Genomic DNA, 26,501 nt, shown 5'->3' with positions numbered 1-26,501 from the left:
ACAGCAGCAGCCTAACAGTGATGCTTAATCAGGAAGGAGGTCTGGTGACTAATACAAATGAATGGTCAGAGAATGGAAAAGGCCTTGGGATGGCAGGCATGCCCAGCCAGGTATAGCACAGGTAATACTTATTGCTTTACTTTTCTTGTTGTTCTTAAATATTTTTTCTTTTTTTTGTTTGTTTTTAATTTCACATCTTCTCTCTAAGGTGTCTTAATTGCAGGGAACATGATGCTTGTATTTCTTTAGCATATCATAGAATCAGAGAGTTGTTTGGGTTGGAAGGAACCTCAAAAATTATCAAATTCCAACCCTCCTGCCATGGGCAGGGACATCTTTCACTAGACCAGGTTGCTCAGGGCTCCATCCAGCCCCGTCTTGGACACTTCCAGGAACAGAAGATCTTCTCTTGTCAACCTGTTCTTTACAAAGAACATCTCTCCTGACAGCACCTACATGAGTGGGTATCTTTGTTTCTGTTTTACTCAAGTAGCATCTTGGCAAGAAGAAGGAAAAGCAAATTGCCTGGAACTGTTTTAATTCAGGATTTCAACAGAGGTCCATCCTCCCAGCTGAAAGCATCTTGTAAATGTCTTTTCTGAGCTTGGGAAAATGAACAAGGAAAATGAACCATTCCTCGTTTTGCTGTTGGGCATATTCACTACCAGGCAGTTGTTTGCCTTACTTCAGGCCTCATCCATTTTCCACTGAAGTCCATGAAAAGGCTCTCACTGCTTTTTAGTTACCAGAGGTGGTCCTAACACACTGCAAAAATTCCAGAAACAGAGGCAGAACATTTGTGACCCTGGTCAGTAAGCCTGCCTTCAGGCATGGAGTTTGTAAACAGACCCATTATTTACATGGGTTGGATCAGTGATTTTTTAAATTCCTGCTACCCACTGCAGAGCTACTGGCACTATGCCTAGCAGTTTATTCAAAGCCTACATAAGGCCCTGACAGAATGACAGGTATCCAAACCCATACCAAATTCTTTACTTGGCTCATACTACCAGGCTGGCAGCTGATCAAATAAATGGCAATAAAATTCTGAAGAGCTGCCATGATTGTTTCATATAGGCAAATATTCTTACTTAGACTTGGTTTTCTTTTTCTGCAAACTGACTTTTGTTTATTCTGTAAAATCTGCAGGCATATTCAAATCTTCATGGTACTCAAAAATATCATGCTGCATCTACAGTTTTGGTTTTTACTAAGTCTGCAAAATTGAAAGCATATAATTATTGAAAGAGTTTGTGTTATCAAATACACATTACATAATGTTACAGATCATAGAATTTAACAAATATGTTAAATTAATTTGATGTTTTTAGAAGCCATATAAAAATGTTAATGAGTGTAGTAAAGCTGTTAGTTTTTGAACATAATATTTGAATGGGTAGGAGTGTCAGAGGCTGGAAAAGGCTGGTGCAAACTGACTTTTGGATTAAATAGCAACAGTTCCAAGACCCCTGCTTGGTGTCACCAGGGCATTCTTCGTGGTCCATGTGCACAGACAGTGCTAAAGGCTTTAGTGAGGACAATTTTAAGAAAGAACTTTTTATGTACTAAAATGTTACTTTTTTTACTGGGGTCTAAACACTACCCAAATCCTTCCCACTGTAGTTAAAGCGAATGTAAGGACTAGAGCTTCCCAATTCTGTCTATGCCTGACTCCTCAGTCTCTGCCTCAGAAGTATACCTGGCTTGAGGGCTGGGAAAGGTCAGGCCTTCCTGCTATGCAGCACCACCTTCCAAAGCATGCACAGTTTCAGTACATTTACTTTAGGCAGAAGTCATCAGACGAAGGCCTGGGAGCTGTCTCTGTCCACAGTTCTTAAGCTACAAGCTAACTTTGCAGGATTTAATTGAGAATGACAGCACTAAAACTTGTTTGTAGACTTCAGCCTTGAGTAATTGATAACTTCCTCACCTATGACCAACTGTCTTGGATCACTCTTTGAAACTTCAGTCTGCTTCTTCCATATGAACATAAATATGAAGGCTTGTTGGAGTTAGTAGACCTTTTTTAGTCCTTTAAAGTTAATGAATTCATCACAGGGTTCTTTGCAATTAGCTTCTTCTACAAGTAGCAACATGAAGGCGTGTGCTCCTCTTTGGCACTGCTGCTGGGTGCTGCTCTTCCAGTTTGAAGGGTTGGTGTGTTGTAACTGCTACAGGGTTGCATTTTCTGAAGGCCATTTAAAAACATTGTTTTCACTGCAAACTCTGGAATTGATGAGCGTCCCCATTAATACACCTCCCAGATTTGTTTCCTTTTAAATGTGCTAACTGCCTTACCACTGATTGATGAAGTTAAGAGCTTCTAGAGATTAAATATAAACTTATGTGGATTTATGCCAATGTTCACCTACTATAGATCTGGCCCAAAAGGACAGTTATTTCTATGTAGTTAGGTTCCTATTCCTGCCTTTTTTTTTCAGTCTAGTTTCCTTAATTATTTAATTATTCTCTCTTCACAATTTTTGATTAAGCTTCTAGCACCCTACATCCAGTGTATTTAGGTGCAGCCAGAACACAGCTGAATAATTTTTTTCCTCTGAAAGGATGGCTGAATATTATCTGTAGTTTATCTAGAATTCTCTGATCTGCCAGAGAAAATACTAAGTATACTCACTGCCCCTTCAGAGGTAGCTATACTTTATTGTGATGTAGGAGGTGGGGACTGAATGAAGCCCCAAGAAATCCTGATTGATATTTTTCTGGTCTTCACTTTTATGTGGTGTACTGTCTGCCCATTTAGGTTAACTATCCAGCCAAAAGTCTACATCTTTATGACAAAGGCTGTCTTATAGTTAGATTGAAATATGTTTTGGTGAAATACATTTTTTGAGTGATTTGCCAGTCAGGAAAAATATATTTACGAAACAGTTGGAAAAGCAGAAGAAATCTATGAACCAAGTAAAACAAAAATAGATTTCTGTTTATTTAGATTTTATTTCCATCTTCCTGTTATGTATGAAACCATTTAGCCTAAAAAAGGTAAACGCATGCATTGCATATAGATAGCATGTATACATCTTATTCATTTGAAGAGGAATTTTGATTTACTCCTGAACATCTGGGAAATTCAGTTTTTCAGTTATTAAATGACACCTTGCAAGATGTCCACAATGTGTAGCTTAGAACACAATCCATGAAGCTACTCTACTAACACCAATATATTTAGCAAAAAAACTCCCGACTTCTCATTTGCACAGCTTTCTGCTTACATGGGCAAGGAAACAATCTAAATGAGGGAAGATAAACTAGTAAATGAACATATTCAGAATCTAGCCTATCTTTTATTTGTTTGGAAACAAAAATTCAAACTATATTTCATAATCTAAACTTTAGTTTTTGAAAATGGATACAGAAGGTGATGTTTGCTTACATTATAATACTGTGTGTAGTTAGTGGCGTTTAAATACTTGTAACTGTTATTTGATGATAGATTAGCTGGAAACACCAAAAATGGTCTAAACTTTGTGATAAATCAGAATTTGTCTTTGTTCTCTGCCCTTTGTTTCTTATTGATATTTTCCCTCTGAATTTTAAACAGTGGTTCTTATAGTCAGAAAGAATCTCTCAATTAACATTCTCCTTTTCCAAAAAGAAAATAATCATTTTTTTTAATAGCAATAAAATAGCTCTATTTTTTTTTCAGTTGTCAGCAATCCAAACAGTTAAAGAAAATACACAGCAAAACTTCCTAAGCCAGCAAATATTTAATTGCCTTACAATAAAATCAATGAGTAATCTTAACAGGAGTGATAAATAATTTCTTTAAATTTAAGCATAGCTGGTGATTGTCTTTCTTCAAGAGGTGGATTCTAAGATTAGTACCCTTGTTTTTGGAGTCCCATTAGTGTCTGCTTGCACATCTGTCTGTGAGGCTTTTGCACCCCAAGGACTCTCCCACACTAGACATGGTCATGATTATGAGAATCTGGGCACTAGGCAACATAATTCATATCTTGCTCTGGGCTACACCTTTAGATACCAGCTAATCCTTTCAATTCTATGCCCTAAGTAGCATAATCAGAGATCATTAAAACCAGATATATTGCCATGAGCTGTCATTTAATAGTTCTTTGCATCCATATCTTCTAATAGCAGAAAATACTTTCCTTCAAAACTGCTGTTATTTGGACAAACTACTGGAAAAATTGAAATTTAGAGGAGATTAGAGAAAATTCATTATGAGAAAATTCTTCTGATTCTTGGCTATGTAGCCCTTAAGTATCTTTAGCAACAGAATCTTTGTATTAATTTTTTTATGAAAGGACTTATATAAGATGTAATTCACAGATGCAAATCTGAAAAATATTAGTATTTGCAGCACTTAAATTATTGGTCACACTGTCACATGGTAGAATCTCTAACACTTCTAGAGAATACAGAATGTTGGCATGCAAACCAAAATTTTGTTAAAAAGAAGAAAAAGAGAGTTACAATTTCTGTGTTTCTGTAATTGTGTGATTAACAGTCACTATTAGCTCTCCATTTTGTATCACAGAGTAGAATTACATTTATAAGTGCAAAAACACTATCAGTTCCCAAATCAAGGCCTACTTTGTCACTGCTTTTGGCAGTGGTGGTGTATTTTGGGAATTGGCTGCATACACCTTCAGAAAACGTCTGACCTTCCTCTGCAGCCCTTAAGGAAGGGCATCATTCAGTCTGCAGATGCTCTCTCAATTACCTCAGGTATGCAGAGATCACAAGGGAAGAGGAAAGAGAACAGCCAAGCTCCCAAGTAAGAAACTCCTCTCCTTATAGATCAGATGCTTCTCCTCACAGCATGTAGCAGGAACCATACTCTTATCCTGTCAGGTGAATGACTGGGACAAGGAGAAGAGATAAAATCACTGGTTTCCCCCTGGTCACTAGTTGGTTCTTTTCTGACTGCTTACTTACACCACATAGAAAGAATTTACACTCTTTTTTCATGACGTGTTTTTTTTCAGTACTTCATATGACATTCTAAAAGCAACAACAACAATGAAGCTGCAGTTGTGAAGGTTTGGAGAAATGCCCATATTACATCTTTAAATACTATTTTAGGAAATAGGATTAATTTTTTTGTATTATTAGCCATTATATCACATACTATTTGTGATATTTGCCTCCAAAAAACTGTTTGACAGCAATGCTTCTCTAAACCAGCATTTATGAAGACCCAAGCCCTATATATTTTGTGCTTGATTGATGCTCTGCCCTTTCAAGTGCCACCACCTGACAGGTGTAATATACAGAAAATCTGAGCATCAGACTTGCTTTCTCAGAGTTTGTTTAGAGTCCTAGTCATACTACTTTGTTTGCCTTCTTAAAAATGTGTAAGGGCAGCCAGAAGAACAGAGGGAATATTGTTTACAGTATCTTTCCTGAGTCCTTTCCTTTACAAGTACAAGATGGTCTATATTTGATTTTAAATAATCTGCTAGTCTCAGATGAATGTCTTTTCATTCAATCCATTAAAGCAAAGAGGTTTGCAATACCCTTGGCAATCCTCTGAAACCTGACTTCACCCAGACATGGAACATCTTGCTAATGCAAGTTGCTCATCTGTTTCATTTTGCCATTAAACCTTCCCTTACTTACCATTGTTTTCTCATGCAGGGCTTCTGTTTTACTGAAAGTAACATCACATCAGAGAAGCTGCCTATGGCTGGGCTCTGTGTAAATAAAAGAAGGAATGTGCTCTATGCCATTAATTCACAGTGAGGAATCTAAACTAAGGCTGGACAAGGATGGCTCCAATGCAAACACTGCTGGTAAGAGTTTTCTAGCAGTTCATTTCTGCATATAGTTAAGTAGTTCACCTGTTCCTCCAAACCATGACACCATTGCATGGGATGAATTGTGTGTGGGTAAGAACAGTAGGAGCTTTTCAAAGTTAAGCAATCCTCAACTGTCCTTCGTTTCTTCTAATGGGACACGGTGACATGATTTCTTACTGCATCTTTGGGGGCTCAAGGTTCCCTCATGCCTTTGAGGCAAGTCTCCTTTTATTGATACCTTTCCTATGGGTGAATAATTGCAACAGTGGTTTTTTACAAACTCCACAATGTCTAAAAATGAGCAAAATTAAAGGAACAAGAGAGGAGTGAACAAGAGCAGAGTGGCAGGTGTTTATTGATGATATGATGTCTTCACTGGAGGTGTAAAGATAAGGCTCTGGATCTTGGCATTCCTGCTGCCTGCTTTACAGGACCAAACAACCTACAGAATCCCCCCAGTTTACAAAAGACTTCTTAAACAAATTAGTCTTCACCACACTTATAAAAGACAAATAATAACAATATATATAGCACATTCACAATATAAAATGAGTATACCGCAATCAACTGCCTGAGATAAGAGGTGCCTACGAGACCTTCAAATCATTAGGGAGTAACCTTTGAAGTCTGCTCTTGGCTGCTACCAAAGCCTGCCTGGTTAGCTCATCTAGTTAAAGCATATCCTTCTTTCTCCTGTTGGCTGGATTTCAGAGGCTGTTTTGGCAGGAGCCAGGAGATCTGCAGCACTTCTGGTTGCATCAGGCCTTAAGAAACACCTGAAATGCTGAGATGACAGCACGCCTTAAATAATAGGGGATGACTGGGCCTAGGCCTCATTTATAGAGACAATTTTCTGCTACTCTTCAATCTGTACTTGATTTATTTGTTATTCTAACTTGGTAACATTCTCCCTGATACTTTTTCTTTCTCATGGCAGGGACAAGCTGTGGGTGACATCCCAGGCTGCTTAACCTACTGTGCTTCGCAGAATTATGGGAAAGGAAGGAAAGATGTGCAGCAGAAGTAATCATCAGATTCCCTATCTGCCACACCTGGAGTATGATCGCCTCATTAACAATCAAATGTCCACTAAGGAGCAAATCAAAACAGTCTGTCTCATCTTCAAAAATAAACAAGGACACTTGTGAAGACAAAACAAAGCAGCTGTATGCAGGAAGAACAAAAACAGAGGTATGCCTTGTGCTCAGGTGGGTTTTACCAGACGGTAGATAGTTTTCCAACACATGTTTAAAGATTTTAAAGAGATTTGTTTTTATAAAATTCTATGTTTATTTGGTTGCTAAACTGTCTATAAAGTTGTCTCATTAGAAATGACTGGCACCCATTCCAAATTTGTGTTCTACAGGAAATGAGGAAATTCATATTAAAAAAATATATTTCCAGAGGAGAACAAAAGTTTAGAAATACTAGAATTTCCTACCAAAATTTTTTCTGTTTCTGTAAAAGAAATATTACTTCAATTTTTATCTTTGAAGATGGAGTAAATTGCTATTCCTAGCTTAGATGAATTCCTCACATCATTCTGTTTTCTGAAACAGCTGAGGGAGTAACCCTGAACAATTGCTTGATGTAAAGGAGAGCCCTAAAACTTGAGAACTCTGCCAGAGTACCAGGAAGCTCTGTGGTATGTGTGCAACTTCTGTGGCATTGTGGGACCCAAAGATTAGTAACCACAAGAGGCTTTTGCTTCAGTTGAGCAGAAATCTGTCATTTGGTAGCAGTGTGAAAAACTATCTTTTTGTTGCTATTGAAACATTTTGGTTTCCAGGAATCAGCACTTTCTAATAAAAATGAGTGGAAAAACATTCCACACAGAAGCATACTGCTAGAAAATTTCAAACCAGATCATTTTCCTTACGGTATAAACTTAGTGATCAGTGACTTACTAAAAGGCACCATCACCCCTTCACATGGCCAAGTACTATGGAAATACACAGCACAAAGTATATTTGTGTAAGTCTGTATATAGAAGGACTGGAAATCTGAGGAAGTTAAAGTTTGGAAAGGCAGAAAAGCAAAAGATAAGTAATATGATGAACATTTTAAAACAAGGAATGGGGTTTTTTTGTTCGATGTTCCCTGAATGTTGTCTGTTACCTGAAAATTTCTCAATAGAGTTAACAGTAGAAGAGATAGAAGGTAGTAGAGACTGAACAGGCATTTTTATCATCGTGGCACAGAGGGCACAACAGTAAACATCAGTGACTTCTGTATTCAAAATATTCCACCTGCCACTAGATGCGAGTGGAGCTGCACTGAAATTTTAATGTTACGAGGATTTGAGTCTGCATACATGGAGCTTCAGTACCAATTAAGGCATTCAAATTACTTCTTTCACTGTGTCTTATTTTCCCAGTTCTTGAGAAATCAGCCACTATCATTTCTGATTTGCATTTTAAATGTTAGCATAGAAGAAATGACCTTCTGGCCTTCATGAAGTCATTGAGGGAATTCCCATACATTTCAGCACTAAAAGGATTTTTAGCCCAAGAATCAAGGGCTAAATCTGAATTAAATATCTACCTTTAAGAGGAAGAAAGTAAGGATGTTTTCAGATGTAAATTTTCATATTTTTCCTTTCTCCTGGAAGCCTGACCCAAAAACCTATTTGGGAAATAAGTGGAAAAAAAGGTTTTTGTATTGCCTCCTCTGCTCACAGTGCTGGTACTGTTGGTCCAGTTGACCCCTGTCCACTAATGGTAGGAGCATAAGATTTTGAAAGCCTGGGGTCCAGAGGGTTATGACAAATCCATAAGAAAGTTGCACAGGGGCTAGCTACCTCCCTTGTGTTTTCAACTCTGAAGTCCAGCTTTATAAATCAGAGGAGCTGTTAATTCTAGGAAGAGTTAAATAGATTTGCAAAGAGAAATTGAGACATTAAGAAACTCCTGTCATCAAACTTACAGTGTAAATAACCATTGCTATCTGATCTGAAAGAGAAATTTGAGTTCATAAGGGCTTATGATGTAGAAGGAATGTTACTAGCTTAATTGGTCAAGCAAAATGTACCACCTACTTAATGATATAATTGTACTTCCTTTATTGCTTCTGGGTTGTCTGGATTCCCTTCGCCCCCTCACATATGATATCAATTCTGCAGATGCATTCACAGATTGTAAGTGTTCCTTGCTAGAAAAGAGACCTACTATAGCTCCTGGCAGGTTTTTGGGATCTTAAAACAATTGCAGTCAATATTTAACTTTCAATGCCACTTCTGTGATCTGGTTACAAATGAGTGACTGCATTTTAAGAGCATTTGAGCCATCAGGAGAGCAGAATGTTCATCTTTCCTCTTCAGGAGTACTGACTGTTTGTCCCAGCAGCTTTGACTCTTCTTTACTTATGAGCAGTTCAGGAATTTCAATGAATCCGGTCATTCTCATTCCACCTGCAAGGGGCAAGAAGCACATGCCAGTTGCCACAGTTATAGAAAAGGAATATGATTTATATGATCTAGCCATCTATATGTTCTGCTTCCTCTCTGGCAAAAAGTCTTGATGTACAGCACTCAACAGCATGTTTTAGTCTTTAAAAAATAAGAAACTTTCCATTTTCCAACACTGAAAAGTACTATTCGCAAATCAGGAAAAAGTGTAAGATGGAACATGCACTGATGTTAGTTTTAAGTACATATTTAGTTTTCATACATGATCTGGAAACACTAGAATTTTTTTGTAAGAGATTAATTTATAGGTGATTTATTCTATTGAAGTTTTGCATGCAAGGTATACATTGCATCTTGTGAAATACATTACTGTTGTAACTCTGTGAGGAGAGGATTCTCCAGATCTTGTTCACCCCTGTTTACCTCTGTTGCAAGCTATCATTAGGCTACAAAAATGCAATCATGTTTTGCATTGCACAGAACTGCATTAAATTGGATTTTGATAATCCCCACACCTTTCCATAAACACCAGCACAAACACTGTTTTGCTTGGTTATTTTAATTACTTTCTCCCAGTAGGAGAGAGCACCCAATAATTGTTGTTTGGTTATTATTTGCTCAATTCTTACGAACGGAATGTTCACTGCTTCCTGTCTTTGCTCTGTACATTTTAGTACTGGCCATGGCAGTAGAACAGAGGTACTTTAAAATATCCTGTCATCTTTGCTATGGCAAAATTAAGGCTGTTTTAATCACTCAGGAACAAGCTATTCCTACAGAAAGAAAAATTTCTCTACATGACACCTATGTGTGATCAGCCTCTCTGTCCACTGGGTGACACCAGCAGCCTATCTGACATCTGCTAGCTGTGCATAGCACCACAGAACACATATCTGGAGGAGATTTAACCACAGAGCTGCTTTTTTCCTGGTAACACTAGGAACATTGCCTTTCTGTCTGGTGGGAAAGTGAGATAAATTAATAGGAAAACCAAAATGCAGGGAAAAAACGAAAAAACTAAAACATCTCCCAAAACTACTACCTTTTGTTGACAAGGTGGAAGGAGACAAAGTGAGAAAATACTCCATAAAACACTCGACGAACTGAAGGCCTGTTGTGCAAACTCATTAAAAGGACATGCTTTATTATGAATGATCCACAGGCTGATGAAAATTATTGCGAACAGCTCTGAGTCTCAGGTAATAAATTACTGAGATGCAGTTTGATTCTGTCCCATATTACCTTTCTTGCATTCCCACATGGAAATAATTTATCAGTTTTAAAACAAAGATCATGATAACATGCAATTTTATTTCAGCTGGTAAACCGATTAATCCTTAGAACAGCTTACATGCTACTTTTTAAAAATAATTTAAAACATTCTCATATATAGGCAACATTTTGGTTTGGTTTTGCTGTTGATTTGTCACTTTTCCTTTACCTGTTATTCACTGCTACAAAGATTAGCCACCAGTACATGCTCGATTTTAGTCCTCCTCTGATACAGATATAAACAAAAGATGCATGAGGAGTAAAACCTAAAACCTAATTAGTCTGTCATCGTGGTCTTAATTGTTTTAAAAGCTGAATGGTAAAAGCAAGGTGGCTGGTTCTTTTGCTTCAACAAGAAACTAACTGTTGTTTAAGGAAGAATGGAGTTTGTTTTTAGAAGGAATGTGTTAATAGTCCTTCCTGTCAACACTCTTAATGTCTCTCATGGTAAATAATCAGCCCATGATCCTATTTCACCTGGTTACCCCTCCTGCGGCCTTTCAGTTGATAGAGTGAACATCCCATACAAAGGGGGCTCTTTCTGCTGTTTCCAGGGGAGTATTCAACCCATCTTCAAGCAATTCCCAGACAGACCTACCCAGTTGTTCCTGTTCTCAGCGGGAACAGCTTTATGCTACCAAAAGCTGTAGCAGTTCAGAACAGTGAAAGTTACTGACACAAGCCAGGACTGGCTTGTTGTTAACACTCGACCAAAGCCGTACTGCAGTATACCAGCATTCTCTGAGGATAGGGGGACACTAAGGAAACCTGCCTGAAGTAGCAGCTCCAGTTCTCCTTGTGTTATTGCATACAGTAGTGACTTGCAAATACCAGAAGAAAGATAAGAAGCTTTAAATGCAACTCTGCCAGAAGTCACAAGTTGGAAAGGGTCACAGTCAACTCCAGAGTAGCTCAAAAGCAAAGTAATAAATAATATTCAGAAGTTCTGGATTCTAAAATAGGCTATGGTACTTTTCTGTTGAACAACAGCACAGCGTCTACTGATCTGAGACTGGCCCAATTGCAGTTTAAAAGTAATAGTCATAAAGAATGAAATCATTACATTTAGGGTAGACTGCAATTCCCCTTTTCTGTATTTCTGAAAAATTTGTTATGTGCCAGAGATGACAAAATTGATTGATCAATTGGTCATGCCTGATTGTCTGGAATGTTCAAAGCTTGTTAGAGACAGCTCCAGAAGCATTGTGCAATACTCACTAACTGATAATCAGTTGGTGTATGAAATTAGTAGTCTGCTAGTCACTATGTGCAGAGTAATTTACATAGGGAAAAAGATTCAGAATTATTCCTAAAGATGGATACAATAGCTTTTAACACTGAGGTAAGAGATCTAAGACTCATTCAGTGACAAATCCCTGAAAACTTTTGATCATTCTTTGTAATGCAAGTACAATGTTAGTCAAAGGATAATAAAAACATTCTTGAGATTCTGGTACACAGCACATGACTGTCTTCATCACATCTCAATGAGGGAGATAAATATAGAATGGCTGTTCATATAATGAAGGACTAAATAAGGTAGCTTACAAAAGAGGCTAAGATGAGATAAGAGAGAGCTTTATAAAGCAAAAATGTTGTGGCAAAGGAATTAGAAATAATTATTGATTGTTTCTGAACACACAGACTGATCAGACGCACCAAGGAAGAGATAAACAGCAGATTTCAAACAAAAGAATGTTCTTTTTCTAACAGCACATCATTAAATTGTGGAGCTCTTTGCCACAGGATGTTGAGGAGGCCAAAAGTGTAAGTGTGCTCAAAATGGAATTAGATACATTCCTGAGTGCTGGCTCTGTTGGCAACTGTGAAAAGTCATGGCCCAGACACAACTTTTGGTTGAGGAAATCCCTAAATTGTTAATCCCCTGGTAACTGAAGTCCACCGAATTGTTAACTGCTTATGGCTCATATGGATCACAAAAAGAAGGTTCTTTTTTTAAATGTTATTCCATTCCTCCCCCACTTACCAGGCACTCACAGGGACAGGATGGTAGACAAGTTAAATGAGCCTTTGGTATAATCCTGCACATTTGTTTTTATACCAGTATGTGCAAGGTTATTGCTTTAATTGGAGTAAAATTTTAGGATTAGGGAGGAAAATGCACAGAGTTCATGAGAAGAAGGTTCTTTACTTCTGAAGTCATCCTTGGCAAAATATATAAAACAATTTTGTATATATTTAATTTTTAAAGCCTTGATGAAGCAAAACTAATGTTCCCAGGAGGGGAAGGTTTCCCTCAAACTGTGTAAAAGATTAAAAACCTACTTAATTTTACATGCTTTCTTCTGGAGGCAGATAACTAATTTCCTCTTGTCCTCGGAATTTCCTCAGATGATCAGGAAAAAAAACCCTTCAAAATGAAACACAATTGTCTCTGTGTCTAATAATTTAAAAGGCTACCCTTAGTACACTTAGGACAGAGTCCATCCTTAATTTCCTACTAAAATTATTGTTCAGCTAAATAAATACAAATGAGTTTGAGAGAAGGAATTCATAGCCTCAAAAAAAAAATTAAGTTCAAGTCTTAATGCACATGTTAAGCAAGAAGGAAATGCTGTATGATATTAAACATTTGCCTTTAGACAGCTCTCTATATAGTCTCTTGATGCCTCAAGGAAATGGTTTTACAGAAGCATCACAATAACGTAGTTGCTCCCAGGGGCAGTTGTTTCTCCTGATTGTGGCATGTACTTCCTGCCATATGGACAATCCCACTCTCTTCCCCTGCCCCCATCTAAAGATCTTCAGCCAGGACTTAATTCCCGTGCTTTCAAAATGTTAGGGAGCTGTGTGTTTGAGGGATAGGAGGCAGAAGGGAACCAACATTTTATTTGAAAGAAGTGCCTTTTCAAAAGCATTGTTTGTGCTGAGTTAACCACCAAACATCCCTTCACTTTTCTTTCCCATAGAATTTTCATTCCTCTTTTTTTCCAAAGTTGATGCCTTTTCTGTGTAGTTTACAATTTGATAATCATTTGCTATTTGTGAAGAAATGACAAGGATAACATATGAACCCTACAATAATAAAACATGGTGTGGTTACACACATGCAAAACACAGTGCTGTTCCAGTTTAAGAGTGAACTTAAGCCAAGGTACCTCTTTGTCCCATTGGTGCCACACAGCATGGAACAATGGTTAAATATCATGAGAGCTGGCTGAGGGGCACTGGCATTAGATGGTTACATTTCTAGATGTGTAATCACCTCTGGGTATGACTGACTCACTTCTAGCAGCACAAATCTCAACAACTGCATTTTCCAGTTTCTGGAGCATGTCAAACTGACACCATGATGTGATAGAGAGGGGAAAGCAACCTGAAATCTAACCATATCCATGGGCCTGGAAACATGTTCCCGTGCTTGAAGAAAGCAACAAGGGCTGTGAAAGTTACTGACACTTACTTAGTGTTTACTTAGTGTAAGCACAGATGGATTTGGTCCATTAGTCCAGATTCTCCATTTATCTCAAACAATGACAGAGGCCTCTCCAGCAAGCAGCAGAGTGCCTGGTTTGTGCCACTGGCAACCTGCTAAGTGTGAAAACCAACCACAAGCTCACCAAATGTGAGAGGAAGCCGGAAGAGGAAAAATGAAAAGGAAACAAAGCAGGAAGAGGAGAAAGCTTGCCCTCAGTAACACCTGCTGCATTTGCCATTACCTGGTGAAATCTCTACACATCTGTGGGAAATCAGCCATCCAAGCATAGATGCAAAGCCTAGGATGAAGAGTAGGGGAATCCATGGGCTTTCTACCCCAAGATATGAATATGTACCAGACTCCCATAAAAGGTCAGGTGAAACCAGTCGGACTTTAACCAATCCCAAACTTCCACATCCTCAGCCAGTGTTCTAGCATGCAGGTTTGAGATGGGAAACCTAACCAAGGTTTCATTAAATCCACTGGTAACTTTTCATTGCTGTTCCTACATGAATTTAGGTTGAAAATATGGAGACAGCATAGTGATAAGGCACAGTACACATTTATAACTGGTTGTACCAGCCAAGCTAATTTATCAGCATGAGGAACTTTATAGGTGAGGTTTTCATGACACTTTTCCCTTGAAAAATAGAGTACTGCCTTGAAAAAGATGAGGGAAAATAACACCAATTAATTTCATTTCAGCTGATTCTCAGGATCCAAAACTCTTAAAAGGAAGGCTGGGTTCCACAATTGCATTTGCCTTCCGGCCTTGCCAGCTTCTTAAATGCACTCATTGCGAGACAGGCTGAATGCTTTGAGCTGATTCAGCAGCTTGTCAATAGCATGGAAGGAATTTGTGCCAGTGAATTTGGACTTTTCTGGATTGAAGGGTTGATTGGGAGTCTTCTGAGAATATAATTCAAAATAGTTTCTGCCATTTTTTGCTGCAGATAATCAAGATGACAGTGTTTTTAGTAATTTTCTTCCAGTAAAAGTAATGGTTAAGAAATAAGCCCAGGATGTGGAATCCTCTATTTATACAGAGAACCTCACAATACACACATCAATTCTTTGTACAGTTTTATGGTTCACAAAAGATATCTTGAAAAGGCCAGTCAGGAACTCAGAGGGAAATCTGTGCTGCTTCTACTCTTGGTTTCTTTGATTAAGAAAGCCATTTTGTTTATTTTGTGGTGATAGTGTACTTGTTTGCTTATTAACCATTACATTATTCACTATCTCATTCCAGTTATTCAGCCAAGCAGCCATGAATCAATAATGAATTTTTGTTAATGTCATCCTACTGAACAGGCAATTTGGTTTTCAGAGTTAGGCCTTTAGTTTAGGCAAAGGGGTAATGACAGTTCTTAACTGCCTCCATAGTCTAGAAATAATCTGAAGAGGTCATCAAGCCTTGCTGTTTTTACCAGCACAAAATCAGCTATGTCAGTGGCATTGCAAAGACAAGAGATGGTACAGTCCTTACAGAGCTTGTAGACATCTACAGTGAGACCTTACAAAAATACATCTGAATGCTTTATTCTCTCATTGCTTGGCAGTTTTTCCTATCTAGTTTTAGTTCCTATAGTTAAAACCTATTCTTTCTTGCTCTATTTACATAGACATGGAGACCAGACTGTTTTCTCTCTTTCTGTAGTAAGTCATATTTTTATGTCGTTTTCTGTCTCCCATAACTGTACTCCTGCACTCAGTCTTCATGTCTGTATAACTAAATAAGCCCAGGTTATGCAACCTTTCTTTGTTGGTCATGTTTTCTGGAGCTCTGGCCATTCCCTTGCTTTCCTGCAGATTCATGCTGGTTGATATGCATTTGGCCACTCCAGCATTGCTGAACTGAAAGTTATACTTTGTATTTCCCAGGTTAGATTGCTATTTGCACACCCCATGATGATTAAAAGTTGTATGCCATCATCACCAGCACAGATAATCTATAATGTGAAAAGGACAGCTCAACTATCTTGTTTTTACATTACCAGCCCAAGAAGGGTGATCCTACAAAACCCGAAGAGATAACAAAGCTTTCATTAAATGTATTTCAGCTATAGTGATTAGATTTAAATAAACTTCAGCATGAGCAAATCTTTTTTAATTGAGCATCTGAATCTGCATGCACATCCACATGTGTATTTGTCCAGTTGCCTCTCTAAGGGGCAGTTTGAATCAACAAAATTGTTTTTATGATAAGAGCATGTGAAGTTTAGTAATCCACATGAAATATTCCTCGACAGAAGGCAGAAGGAAATTAACCTCAAGAATGACCGTCTGGGTCAAAAAACGCTAGGGAAAGAGAACTGGTGATAACATGAAGACAGGCCCTAATTGACTCCTTTTGTCAGCTGGAACGATGCAAAAGGGCACATAAGAGGAAAAGCATGGGGTGGGCTGAACTCACAAAACCCCTACTGTGCATTGCTAAATGTCTGCATTTAATATCTCAAAGTTCCCATTCTCCCAAAGGTTAAAAGAAATCAGGATGGAGATATATATGCTTATAAAACCAACATAGTGTTGCCAACAATAAAACACTTTTTATTTTGACTTTTTTTTTTTTTAATGTTCTGACAGATTACTGCATAGAAGTTCAGAATTGCATTAGTATTAAAGTTCATCTTTGACCTTCCACCTTTTTATGTGGAAGAATTAGTCAGGGAGAAAAAAACATTCCTCTTTGCCCTGGCTTGCTTATTATGACTCTCTCAAGAATTTCAGTCTGGGGCTATTTGCCAGAACTGTGTTTAGCTCTGAGAGGAGAAAAAAATCTACCCCCACCCCCCCAGAATGTCACCATCCAAATTTATCTCTCAGCTTTTACTAAAAACCTGGGTTTAAAACACTCTGGATTAAATTTATCCCAGTAGGAGTAAAAGCTTTGCTATGCCAGTTTATACTTACTGAGAAAAGTTGACCTTGAGAGCTGCTTGCTTATGAATCTTCTTATTTTATAAGTTCTTGGTGTTTTAGAGGTGAAGGAAGCCAGAAGGGTGTCCTGTAGAAGGTAAAACTTTTACTTATGCCATAAAATGCCAGCCTGTGATAGTCATGTGTTACAGAAGGCTGTAATAAGGGTGACAGGAACTTGAAGAACACTGGAAGACTTTGACTGGTAACATTTACATACCATGTGAGCAAAGCAAAGCTTCAAGCATACTTGAATTTTATGCTTGAAGGCACAAATTGATTGCTTTTGGTGGAAAGAATAATGAAATTCCTCAATGTCATAACAACACAGAATCAACCAGGTGAATTGTAATGGAAAGGGTTACATTCCTCTGACAGCGATGATGATTGCCAGAGGCAGCCTTCTCATTTATATTCACTTAGAAAAGTTTCAATGCAGTGTGCATTCATGCATCAGATCATTTTTGGAACAGAGGTACCTACCCCTTCTATCAGCCTCTTTATTTGTACATTGATGGACCACATGTATCAGAGAACAGCAGTGCTGTTTGCAAAGCACTCTGTAGGCAATCCCACAGTGGCAGAAGGTTGCTTCCCTACCTGCTTGTTAGGTGGGGAAGCAACCTTCTGAAAGGCTGAAGCAACCTTCTGAAAGCAACCACACTGAAAGGCTGTCAGAACTCCGAATGCAACAACACAGCCAGTGTGCACCCCACCATGTTTTGGCAGTAGGATAAATCCCATGGTTACACAAAACCAACATGGGAGCAGTGTTTGGGCTTGCTCACCCATGTGGCAGTGAAAGGCTCAGTTGGACAACACTACACATGAGGACCAAGCCAAAGTGCAAATCCCTGGTGTATGGAGCAGAGGCAGTAAGCTGGGCTGGAAGTGGCTGGGGGTTTCTTCTCATGTTCTTTGTGCTTCCACCATAGGCAAGGAAAGAACATGCAGAACTGAGGGAAAAGATAAGAGACAGAGAACGAAGAGACTGGATGATCTGTGTAATGAAATACATGACAGGAAAGGGGAAGAAGTTATGGGAAGCAGGAAGAGGCATTATCAAAAAGGAAACAAAGCAGGGAGAGAAACAGTACAAGATATGAGGAAGAGAATGAAATAAGAATATGAAAATCAAGAAATAGTCAGGAAAATTAGAATAAATGAGTAAGAATTTGCCTCAAGGGAAAGAACACAGACATAAAAGGGTCCATGTAGCCAGAGAATCAGTAGCTGAAGTCAAGTGCTAGTTGTCATTTCCATTTGCTGATGTACACTCAAAATGGTACCCCAAGGAGAGCTTATAGGACTCCCTTTGTTATGATGCTGACACAGCTCCCAGCAGTGAATTTAAACAAGAAGACAGAGAAACAAGGACCTTTGCTGTAATGTGACATGAATTATGTTGATGTAACTGTTCATCACTTCCAAATCTGCACTGTTCTGAGCGCTCCTCTCACACAGGTAAATAAAGCTCTTCATAGTAAAGAGTAGTAATAGTAACTAGTAGTAACTCAACTGAAAGAAAAATGTTTCAGAGTTGAATAAAACAATACTGTAATAATTTTTGCCTATAAAACTGAAAAATGCTTTTTCCCCCCCTCTCAATTACCCATAAGTAAAAGCAGTAAAAGCAGTGCTCTATATTACATTCATTACTGGTTATATTACAGATTAACACATACATACTAGCATGAATGTAAGATGAAGGCAATTTCATAGTCCTGTGGATTTCAATCTAGTGAACAATACATCCATTGTTGCTTGAATATGCTTTACCCTGAAGTGTTCATGGAGTCCTGCAAGCTGAGAGCTTCCCTGAAGTAAGCCAGAGGTTTCCATGTTTAACACCGGGAACATCCCACAACTTAAGTAGCTTTGGATAGTACAACAGCTTAAAAAATCCTTCCAGTTTAAAATTCAATTCAGCCAATTTCCTCTGAAACAAAGACTCCTTTACACTGCCAGAACAATGACATGGGCCTTCATGTCACCATAAATCTGACCCAGCTATGTCACTGACCAAGAAAAGTCTATTGCTCTCACCTTCCTTCTTGTATCTAGCATTTCAGCAGGCTTTTCTTCAAGTCCTAAGTCTGACATCATCCATATGTTTTATCTATCCATATGTGTGGAACAGTCTTTGCCATATGTTGGAAAATTATTTATCTTATTTGAACTTGCTCTGGTAATTTTGAATCTGGGGACATAGACTACTGTGTGATACTGTGATAAAACCCAAAGTGAATAGAAAGACTCTAAAAATCCAGAAGGCTGCCTCCTTTAGTTTGTTGACATCTTACTACAAAATGCATCATTAACTCAATTTGTTTAAGAATTCTAGCACAAAACAGAATTTGGCTTTTAACTGATCTGCTTTGTTGAGAATGTCATGATGTGACAGCAATCTATAAATACCACCTTCAGGAAATATTACAATGGTTGAGACATCATGAAATTCACTTCAGAATCAAAATCAAGTTCAAAACTGTGGACATAAGAGTAAGAAAATGTTTCTGGATCTTTCTGAACAGCTCTGAATTTGCTTTAGTTTTGTGGTTCACTTTTCTAGGGAGAAAAAATACAAAAGTTTCAGATTTTGCCCACATTTTGAAAACTTATGGCTTTGAATATCAAGCCTAGTTAATTCCTATAGGTTTATAATCACTAGTCAAAATAACCTCTTCACCTTTCTTCTCTAGAAGTTTTCTAAGAGATACAGTATTTAAACAGGAAAGTTCATTACTACTTACAAAAGTTTTGAAGCAGGATATCCTACTTTACTCCTTCTTGGTAAAATGACAAAACAACAACAACAACAAATCAAATTTTAAAAAATTGTTAACATATGAAGAGAAAACCCAAACAATTGTTTTTTCCTACGTCTAAGGTACTTTATTGTGTTCATCTTCAAATATGTCATATTATGACACACCTAAACTGAAATGTTGGATGGTGGGTTTTGATAGTCCATGAAATAGCATGCCAAATGTTGTGTTGTACATTCCCATATGCTCTTTGGAAATCTTGGAAGGACCAGAAGAATCTGAGATTTATTTTTTAATTCTTAAATAAAATAAAATATTTTATACAAAAAAGTCGTGAATGGTGAAAGCTGATACCATAATAAAGTTGTAAGTCAGGCTACCTAACAACCCTCTTCATTTTTCAATCTGTCATCTTCATTTAGACTAAGAGGTTGCTCTTGCCAATTCAGCATTTTTTTTGTTCTCTTCTTTGGCAGATGTACATCCAAGGAAAGCTGCTCTTTGCCAACTCTATTATCATTGGGTACAGCCAGTCTACTAAAGACCTTAAAAAATAGCTAAGACAAAGAGTGATTATCACATGGGTTACTTCCAAGTGATTTCACGTTCAGGTATTTTACTGTCCATCAGCATTGGTTGTAATAACTTCATTGTCAGACTTTTGGCTTCTTTGTTTAATTTCTTATATATAAAGCACTGTGACTCAGAGCAGCAAGTACAGCAGTGTCAGTATTAAAGTACTTGGAAATTTTTGGTGTGTTTACAAGTTATCCATCTTGTGTGTTCCTTTCTGTCCCATTCAACAGTTTGGGCTGTCTAAACCCAGCTGCTGAGTCACAGAATCTTTACTGGTAGTTACTGTCAAGCAGGAAACAAGAAAAGAGAGGAAGGTCCTGGGCTCATCCACTGTTTCTTTGTGCATGTCTGACCAAGACTTACTTGTCTTATGGGCTGTTATATATACATTTTGTCACTAGTCATAAAAATTTATTGCAATTGAAGGAGCAATTACTTTTGCCAGCTGTCTTCTAGCAATTAGCTTCTTAATTTCATTAATAGTTGCAGGGAAGCTTTAGAAACATAACCTAGAGAAATAGCAGGAGATGGTCAAACACCTCACATCCGCATACTGAGCATACAGCTACTGGAGGGAGGGAGCATTCCCAGGAGCTAAAGCATGTCCTGCAATAGTTGGCTCTCTCACAGAAGTTTTCAAAGCAGAAATAAAGATAGGCAGGAAAAGGAAATAATTGCAGCTTCTGCAATTTATTTACTACATGGCTTTTGGGAACCATATATTTATTTTCAATTTAAAGCTGATGCAAACCAGTAATCAAATGGAAACTTCAAGACTGCCTGGAATGAATGCAAAGATCACTGTTTTCCATTCTTGGTTTAACCAATAGATCATGCAGGCAATGATGCTGCTGCTGCTGATCTATTAAGCTACTGTTAATAGCTAAGAAGCAGGTGATAACAGTGACAACAAAGAATAACAGAATATAGGCCAAAATTAATTGAGCAGTCTTTTGCTGAGCTGCTCTCAGCTAGCTTAGACAGGTCATGGAATGTCTCTTTCTTTGACTTCTTTTTAACTTAACAAAACGATGTATTTAATTTCTATCAATGGCACATATTATAGTTGCAGTCCATTCATCTCTGAAGGAAGCTTGTCGCTTCATGTGTGCACAAAACAATAGAGAAGTCAGGGACTAAATATAACAGATAATTAACAGTAGCATTTTCAAATATATTAATTACTGGCCTATCATGCTTTCTCTCCAAGTCAAGCATTCTTGATTGAAGTCTGGACAGATCAGCTTTAGGCTGGGTGTTTTTGCAAGCACTTCTGCGAGTGATTGAAAAGGCTACAGTGGCCTGTGGAATTCCCTGTGCTAGTTCTTCTCTACACTAGAATTTTCCTTAATATTTTCCACTGTGGTATCATCCCTAAATGCAACTTTAGAAGCAAATAGCAAATGTATGCAGTTGCACAGACGGGCATTTGCCTAATCTAAACCTACATATAACCCATGTCAGGTGTGATCAGAACCAGCATGGCTATTCTACATGTGCATTTCTGCTTCTTGCTACCACAACACCATGACAAGAAATCCTTAAATGGACTGGGTCACTCCATGGGGTTCTTTCATGCACAGGTGCAGCTGTGGCACAGAAATAGTTTTAATGAAGGAGAGGGCGATGAAGAGTCTGTGTAAAAACCAAGGCTAGGTGACATAGCTATTTCCATATACTCTGCCATAATTATAAAGATGGTGCTAAAGATGAGATTAACTTCATCCTTAAGTTTCCAAGAGTAGAAGCTTCTGGTATTTTCCCATCTTGACAGCTGAATTCCAAGCCCCAAAAATTGCTGGATACTCAACACAGGTGCACGTGCATGTTCTGTTCATTTACTTTCTTTCAATACCTTGGGCCCACTGTACAGGACCTTTGAACTCTTTCCTCCTGCATACTGTGGGGAAAAGAGCCTATTGAGAGCTCCAGATTAGGGAACATACTGCACTGCTAAAAAGGAATTAGCATCAGTGAAACACTGAAAATACTGCTTTTCACTGGGAAGACAAAAAAGCACTATCATTTCTCTATCTGTTCATGGAGTGATTTCTTGTGAGACAGAATTTTCTTGTTTGTAAATCAGCTGTCTCTTTAATGGAAGTAAGCAAACAGGTCCTAACCTGCATTCATTTTTTTCCCTCTTCATTTACCTGTAAGATAAATTAAGCATGGAGATGGCACAGATAACTGACTAACTTGATGGCCATATTTCTAGGAAAAAATAGCCCTTGGAATCCTTTTCCAAATCTCTCCTCAAAATTTGCTTCCTTCAGGAATATCTTAATGAATGTAAGCAGAAGCAACCATCCATAAGAGTTATGGGCTTCATAATTCAGTACATTTTTTGTACTCGTCCATTTGTTTATACCTTGAGAGTCCCATTCCAGGTTTCTTCTTTACTATATTACAAAAGTACAGACTGTGCTGCAAAATTAAGCTTAATACAATAAAGCTGATTATGTGTTGGGATCAGTGGAACAATATAATATCTGAATGACTGGCTTTTTAGGACTGGTCTGGATCCACCTCAGGCTAACCCACTACACTACAGCTGGTTAATTGATATAGTGTGAGTTCTTCCAATATGAAGCAGCACAGTAGAAGGATGAGAAGAACAGGTTTTAATGAGAGAAAGAAGAAATACAGCAATACAACTGATACAAAAGTACACAATATAACACAAGAGTCTAATAAATTAGCAGAAAACTTGAGAAACAGGAAGAAAGTTTCAGATGGTTGAAGAAAGAGGCTTGCTCAAAAAGATACAATCTTAAGTCTTCATAGATATATATACATTCTTGGCAGTATAGGAAATATACAGTTCTAACATAGAAAATATTGACTGAAGTGGTAGTATCAATTCCTGAAGAATATTTGCATATGGTACATTATGAAGTATACACACAGGCAATTTAGCATTCAAGAAGTCTCCAAGTAAAGGAAATCCTTTTTGGTAGACTGACATCTCCTTCTAACAGGAGCAATTGGATCTGTTCTGTATTCCATATGAAAACAAACACACAAACCTGAAAACAGCAAACAGTAAGCAAGACCTTTTGCACAACGAATTATGCACCAATTTGGCAGCAAGATTCAAAAGAAAAAATACTCCTGCCTCACCTCTTGCATTTCATGATCAAATTATTTCCATTCTTTCCAGTAACCTTTTAAGCCTTCCTTCCTGGGGATGTGAATTAGGTGAGAGTGGGTCATACCTAAGTGAGAAGAGTGGTCAGTAGCTGTTAACCCTAAAACCAAATCAGGGAATGTTTACAGGAAGAGGTGCACATCAGCCACAACTCCTAACAGCAGCAGAACACAGCCTTTGATGAGTTCTGATAGAAAAGTCTAAGCATTACCAGGGAACGGAAAAGCTCCAGATAAAAGGAGTGACTCTGTCCTGTTGCTGCTCTTTTGGCACTTCTGAAGCCTGCAAAGGAAGTCTGTCTCTTAGGAGTCACACACAAGTAGAATACATCTCCTGCAGAGCACCTAAGCCACATTCCTGGATTAAAGATCTACCTGCTACCAGTGTCCTCAACTGACACATTATTTTCTTCCTAAAGCCCCACCTACACAGGCATTTAGGTAATGCTAAAAGGAGTTTTGCCAACTGTTGCCACAGCACAGAGGTCTCTGAAGGATGAGGGGAAGGTACAATGGGAAGCATATGACACAGAAAAACATTTTTTCTTCAGTCATCACTCAGGAGAGAGTAGCAAGTGCTCATTACTAAAGTGCTTGTACCAAGGAGTCAGCAAAAAATACTGCAGAAACTATTGCCAGGATTGCTTAAAATTAATTCCATCTTCAGGATGAAAGTGGAATTATAAATAAAATTCTGTATTAAAAAAAAATCAAGCAAAGTGCTCATACAGCATTTTTGCATCCCTGTATAAGCATTCTCTATTCCATTCAATCATTACTAATTGGAGGATGGATAAGCCACATCCAGTCCACCTAGGCAACTGTCAGGGATACAGGATAAAGAGAAAAAACGATACAGGCATTAGTGAGGCAGAATTTTATTACAGATGCTGAAGAAATAATAGCAACCAAAAAGACTTTAATAGTGGTTAGCATTACAGTTAAGAAAACTACTTCTGAAACTGGGGAAACCCAGGCACAAATTTTAAAATGGCTTAAAAATAATCCTGGTGATGTACATGATTAAATATGTAAAGAAGACTTCAGGTCCAGATTCATATCCATGGCCAAAAGAATGGAGGTAAATGAAAATACAAAAAAGAGAAACAAAATAATTTGGGGAAATATCATAGGCAGGAAACCCTACCACAACAAAATGTCAGCCTCCAGGAATGTCTTCCTGCTACTGCCTACATCCGACCCAGAATCTGAGTTCTTGGAGCCCTAGCACAGCCAGCCCCTAGGCTTCATACCTGCTTTAAGGAGCTGCTGATCTAAACCTCTTTGAGGCTGATCGAATGAACCCTGTTTAAAGCAGCATCAGCAACGGGCTGGGCGGGTGCAGGGGAGACTCCGCAGAGCCAAAGCACACAGGTTTTCAGTGCAGTGGAAGGAAGGAGACTGACTTCACACAGAACTTAAAGGAAGAGATGCAGAGGTTGATTACCCGCAGCTTGAGCACACAGCACAGAAAGCAGCAAGTCTTTCTATGGAAATGAAACATAGATAAAATAGAGGCTTTAAAAAAAAAAAAAAGCTGCTGAAGACTACCAGTCTGGTGAGCATTTCCTGTCTCCACATGGACAAGAAACTGTGGATACTTCCCAGTGTCTGCAAACTTCAGAATATATCATGTGATTTCCCTCTGTAGCCCTGCCAGAAGTCTCTTGCTGCAGTTTGTTCTTTTGAACGTTTCCTCTTATATTTTAGTTCTCATTTATTAGCCAATTAAGAAGCAGCTTATCAAGATTCTTTTCTTTCCCTTCCCTGTGTTCCTTGGCAATCTATGCTGCTTTTAGGCCCTGTTTTGGGAAATGCTAGGACTAGCAGGCAGGAGATGTTGAGGAACATGTATTTGTTTACATGTTTAAGACAGGGCAAATGGTCATACAGGCACTCACAGCAGCTCGGGTACAAAGACTTGACAAGTGAAAACAAAGTGAAGCAGCTTTTCTAATAAAATATATAAAATCAGGTTTGAAATACTTCCACAGTTTGCTTGGTAGAATACAATTCTTTTGCCTTTGGACAGCAAGAATTAAGTTTTTTTTTACCTTTCAAGTAAGTAATGGGATGGTTTGAAATGAAAAAAATATAACCTCTTTGCTAGACAAGCCTTGCAGTGGGACATCTGGCAATACACATTTACATCATGAAAGGGTGTGTATGTGTGTGTGTATATACATATATATATCTGTATGCATGTATATACACACACACATATATATTTATAAAGCTTATTCAAACCCCTTAAATGAAGAAATAATTTGTTTATGCTCCTCAATAAAAATTAAAAATTGTTTCATTCAGGGAGATTTACTAATATTTTTATTCTGAAAACACATGTTCTTTACCAGTGGGAAAGGTTTAAGCACAATTGCTAGATCCCAGCACTTCCTGAGCTCAAGATCAGGCAGCTGTGAAGCCAGAGCACATTGACATAGCAGCTGGAGAGTACTCGTTCAGACCCTTCTGCTGAAAGCAGCAAACTTGTTTAGGGGAAGGCAGACTCATCCATGACTATGCCACCCTCCTATGGGAAAGAACAAGTAAGGCTCATGTAACGAATAACATGTGTTTGAGGGTCAGTCTTGCTGAGGAGGCATTAGCATCTTACAATCATTAAGAAGGGAAGGAAATTCCTGGGAGTGAATGTTCTGAAGTCCGGGAAGAAACAGGAGGCCAAGTTGAAAGGTTGGTCAGAGCTTCCTGGAAGGAATGTCAGGACAGACATTGCACCAGCCCTAAGAACCCTTCTGTTGATGAATTTATGACTGAGAATGCACAGCAGGACCTTGGTGTGGATTCCTTCTAGCCTATCATTTCATAAAGTTTAGACAAAGGCCTCAGAACTGAAGGAAAAAAGTGACCAAATTCCTCAGCAGCTGGCAAGAGAATACTGGGGAAGAGCTGAAGGTAACTAAGAGGGAAGAGAGAGACAATCAGAGAAAAGGTCAGACTTAGTAAAAACTGGAGCTTTGAAAGACACCTGAAGAGTCATTGCACCTAGCTCAGCACTGCTGTGGTCACCCATCTCAGGAGAACCCTTTGCAGAAGTGGTCAAACTAGAAGAGCTTCTTCAGCCCAGGGCCCATCTTTTGCAGCTTGGCCACTAATGTTTAAGTTTGTGCTGGGGATAACTTACCTGGTGCATTACCGATAGTCCCACAGGTGAGAAACAAACTATA

The 26,501-nt window shown here is 38.3% G+C and overlaps 1 long non-coding RNA gene across 1 annotated transcript; it reads left to right on the top strand.

Moving 5' to 3' along the window:
* On the top strand, positions 1 to 12,777 carry LOC108961599 (uncharacterized). The gene is made up of 3 exons (XR_001989945.3): positions 1 to 121; positions 5,620 to 5,774; positions 6,718 to 12,777. It is a non-coding gene; the product is annotated as an uncharacterized LOC108961599 (long non-coding RNA).
* The last annotated feature ends 13,724 nt before the right edge of the window (positions 12,778 to 26,501 follow it).

This window comes from Serinus canaria, chromosome 1A (assembly GCF_022539315.1).
Source record: "Serinus canaria isolate serCan28SL12 chromosome 1A, serCan2020, whole genome shotgun sequence".
In the NCBI taxonomy this organism is placed as follows: domain Eukaryota; kingdom Metazoa; phylum Chordata; class Aves; order Passeriformes; family Fringillidae; genus Serinus; species Serinus canaria.
Note: the sequence above shows the minus strand (reverse complement) of the source record. Positions and strands in the feature narration are given on the sequence as shown.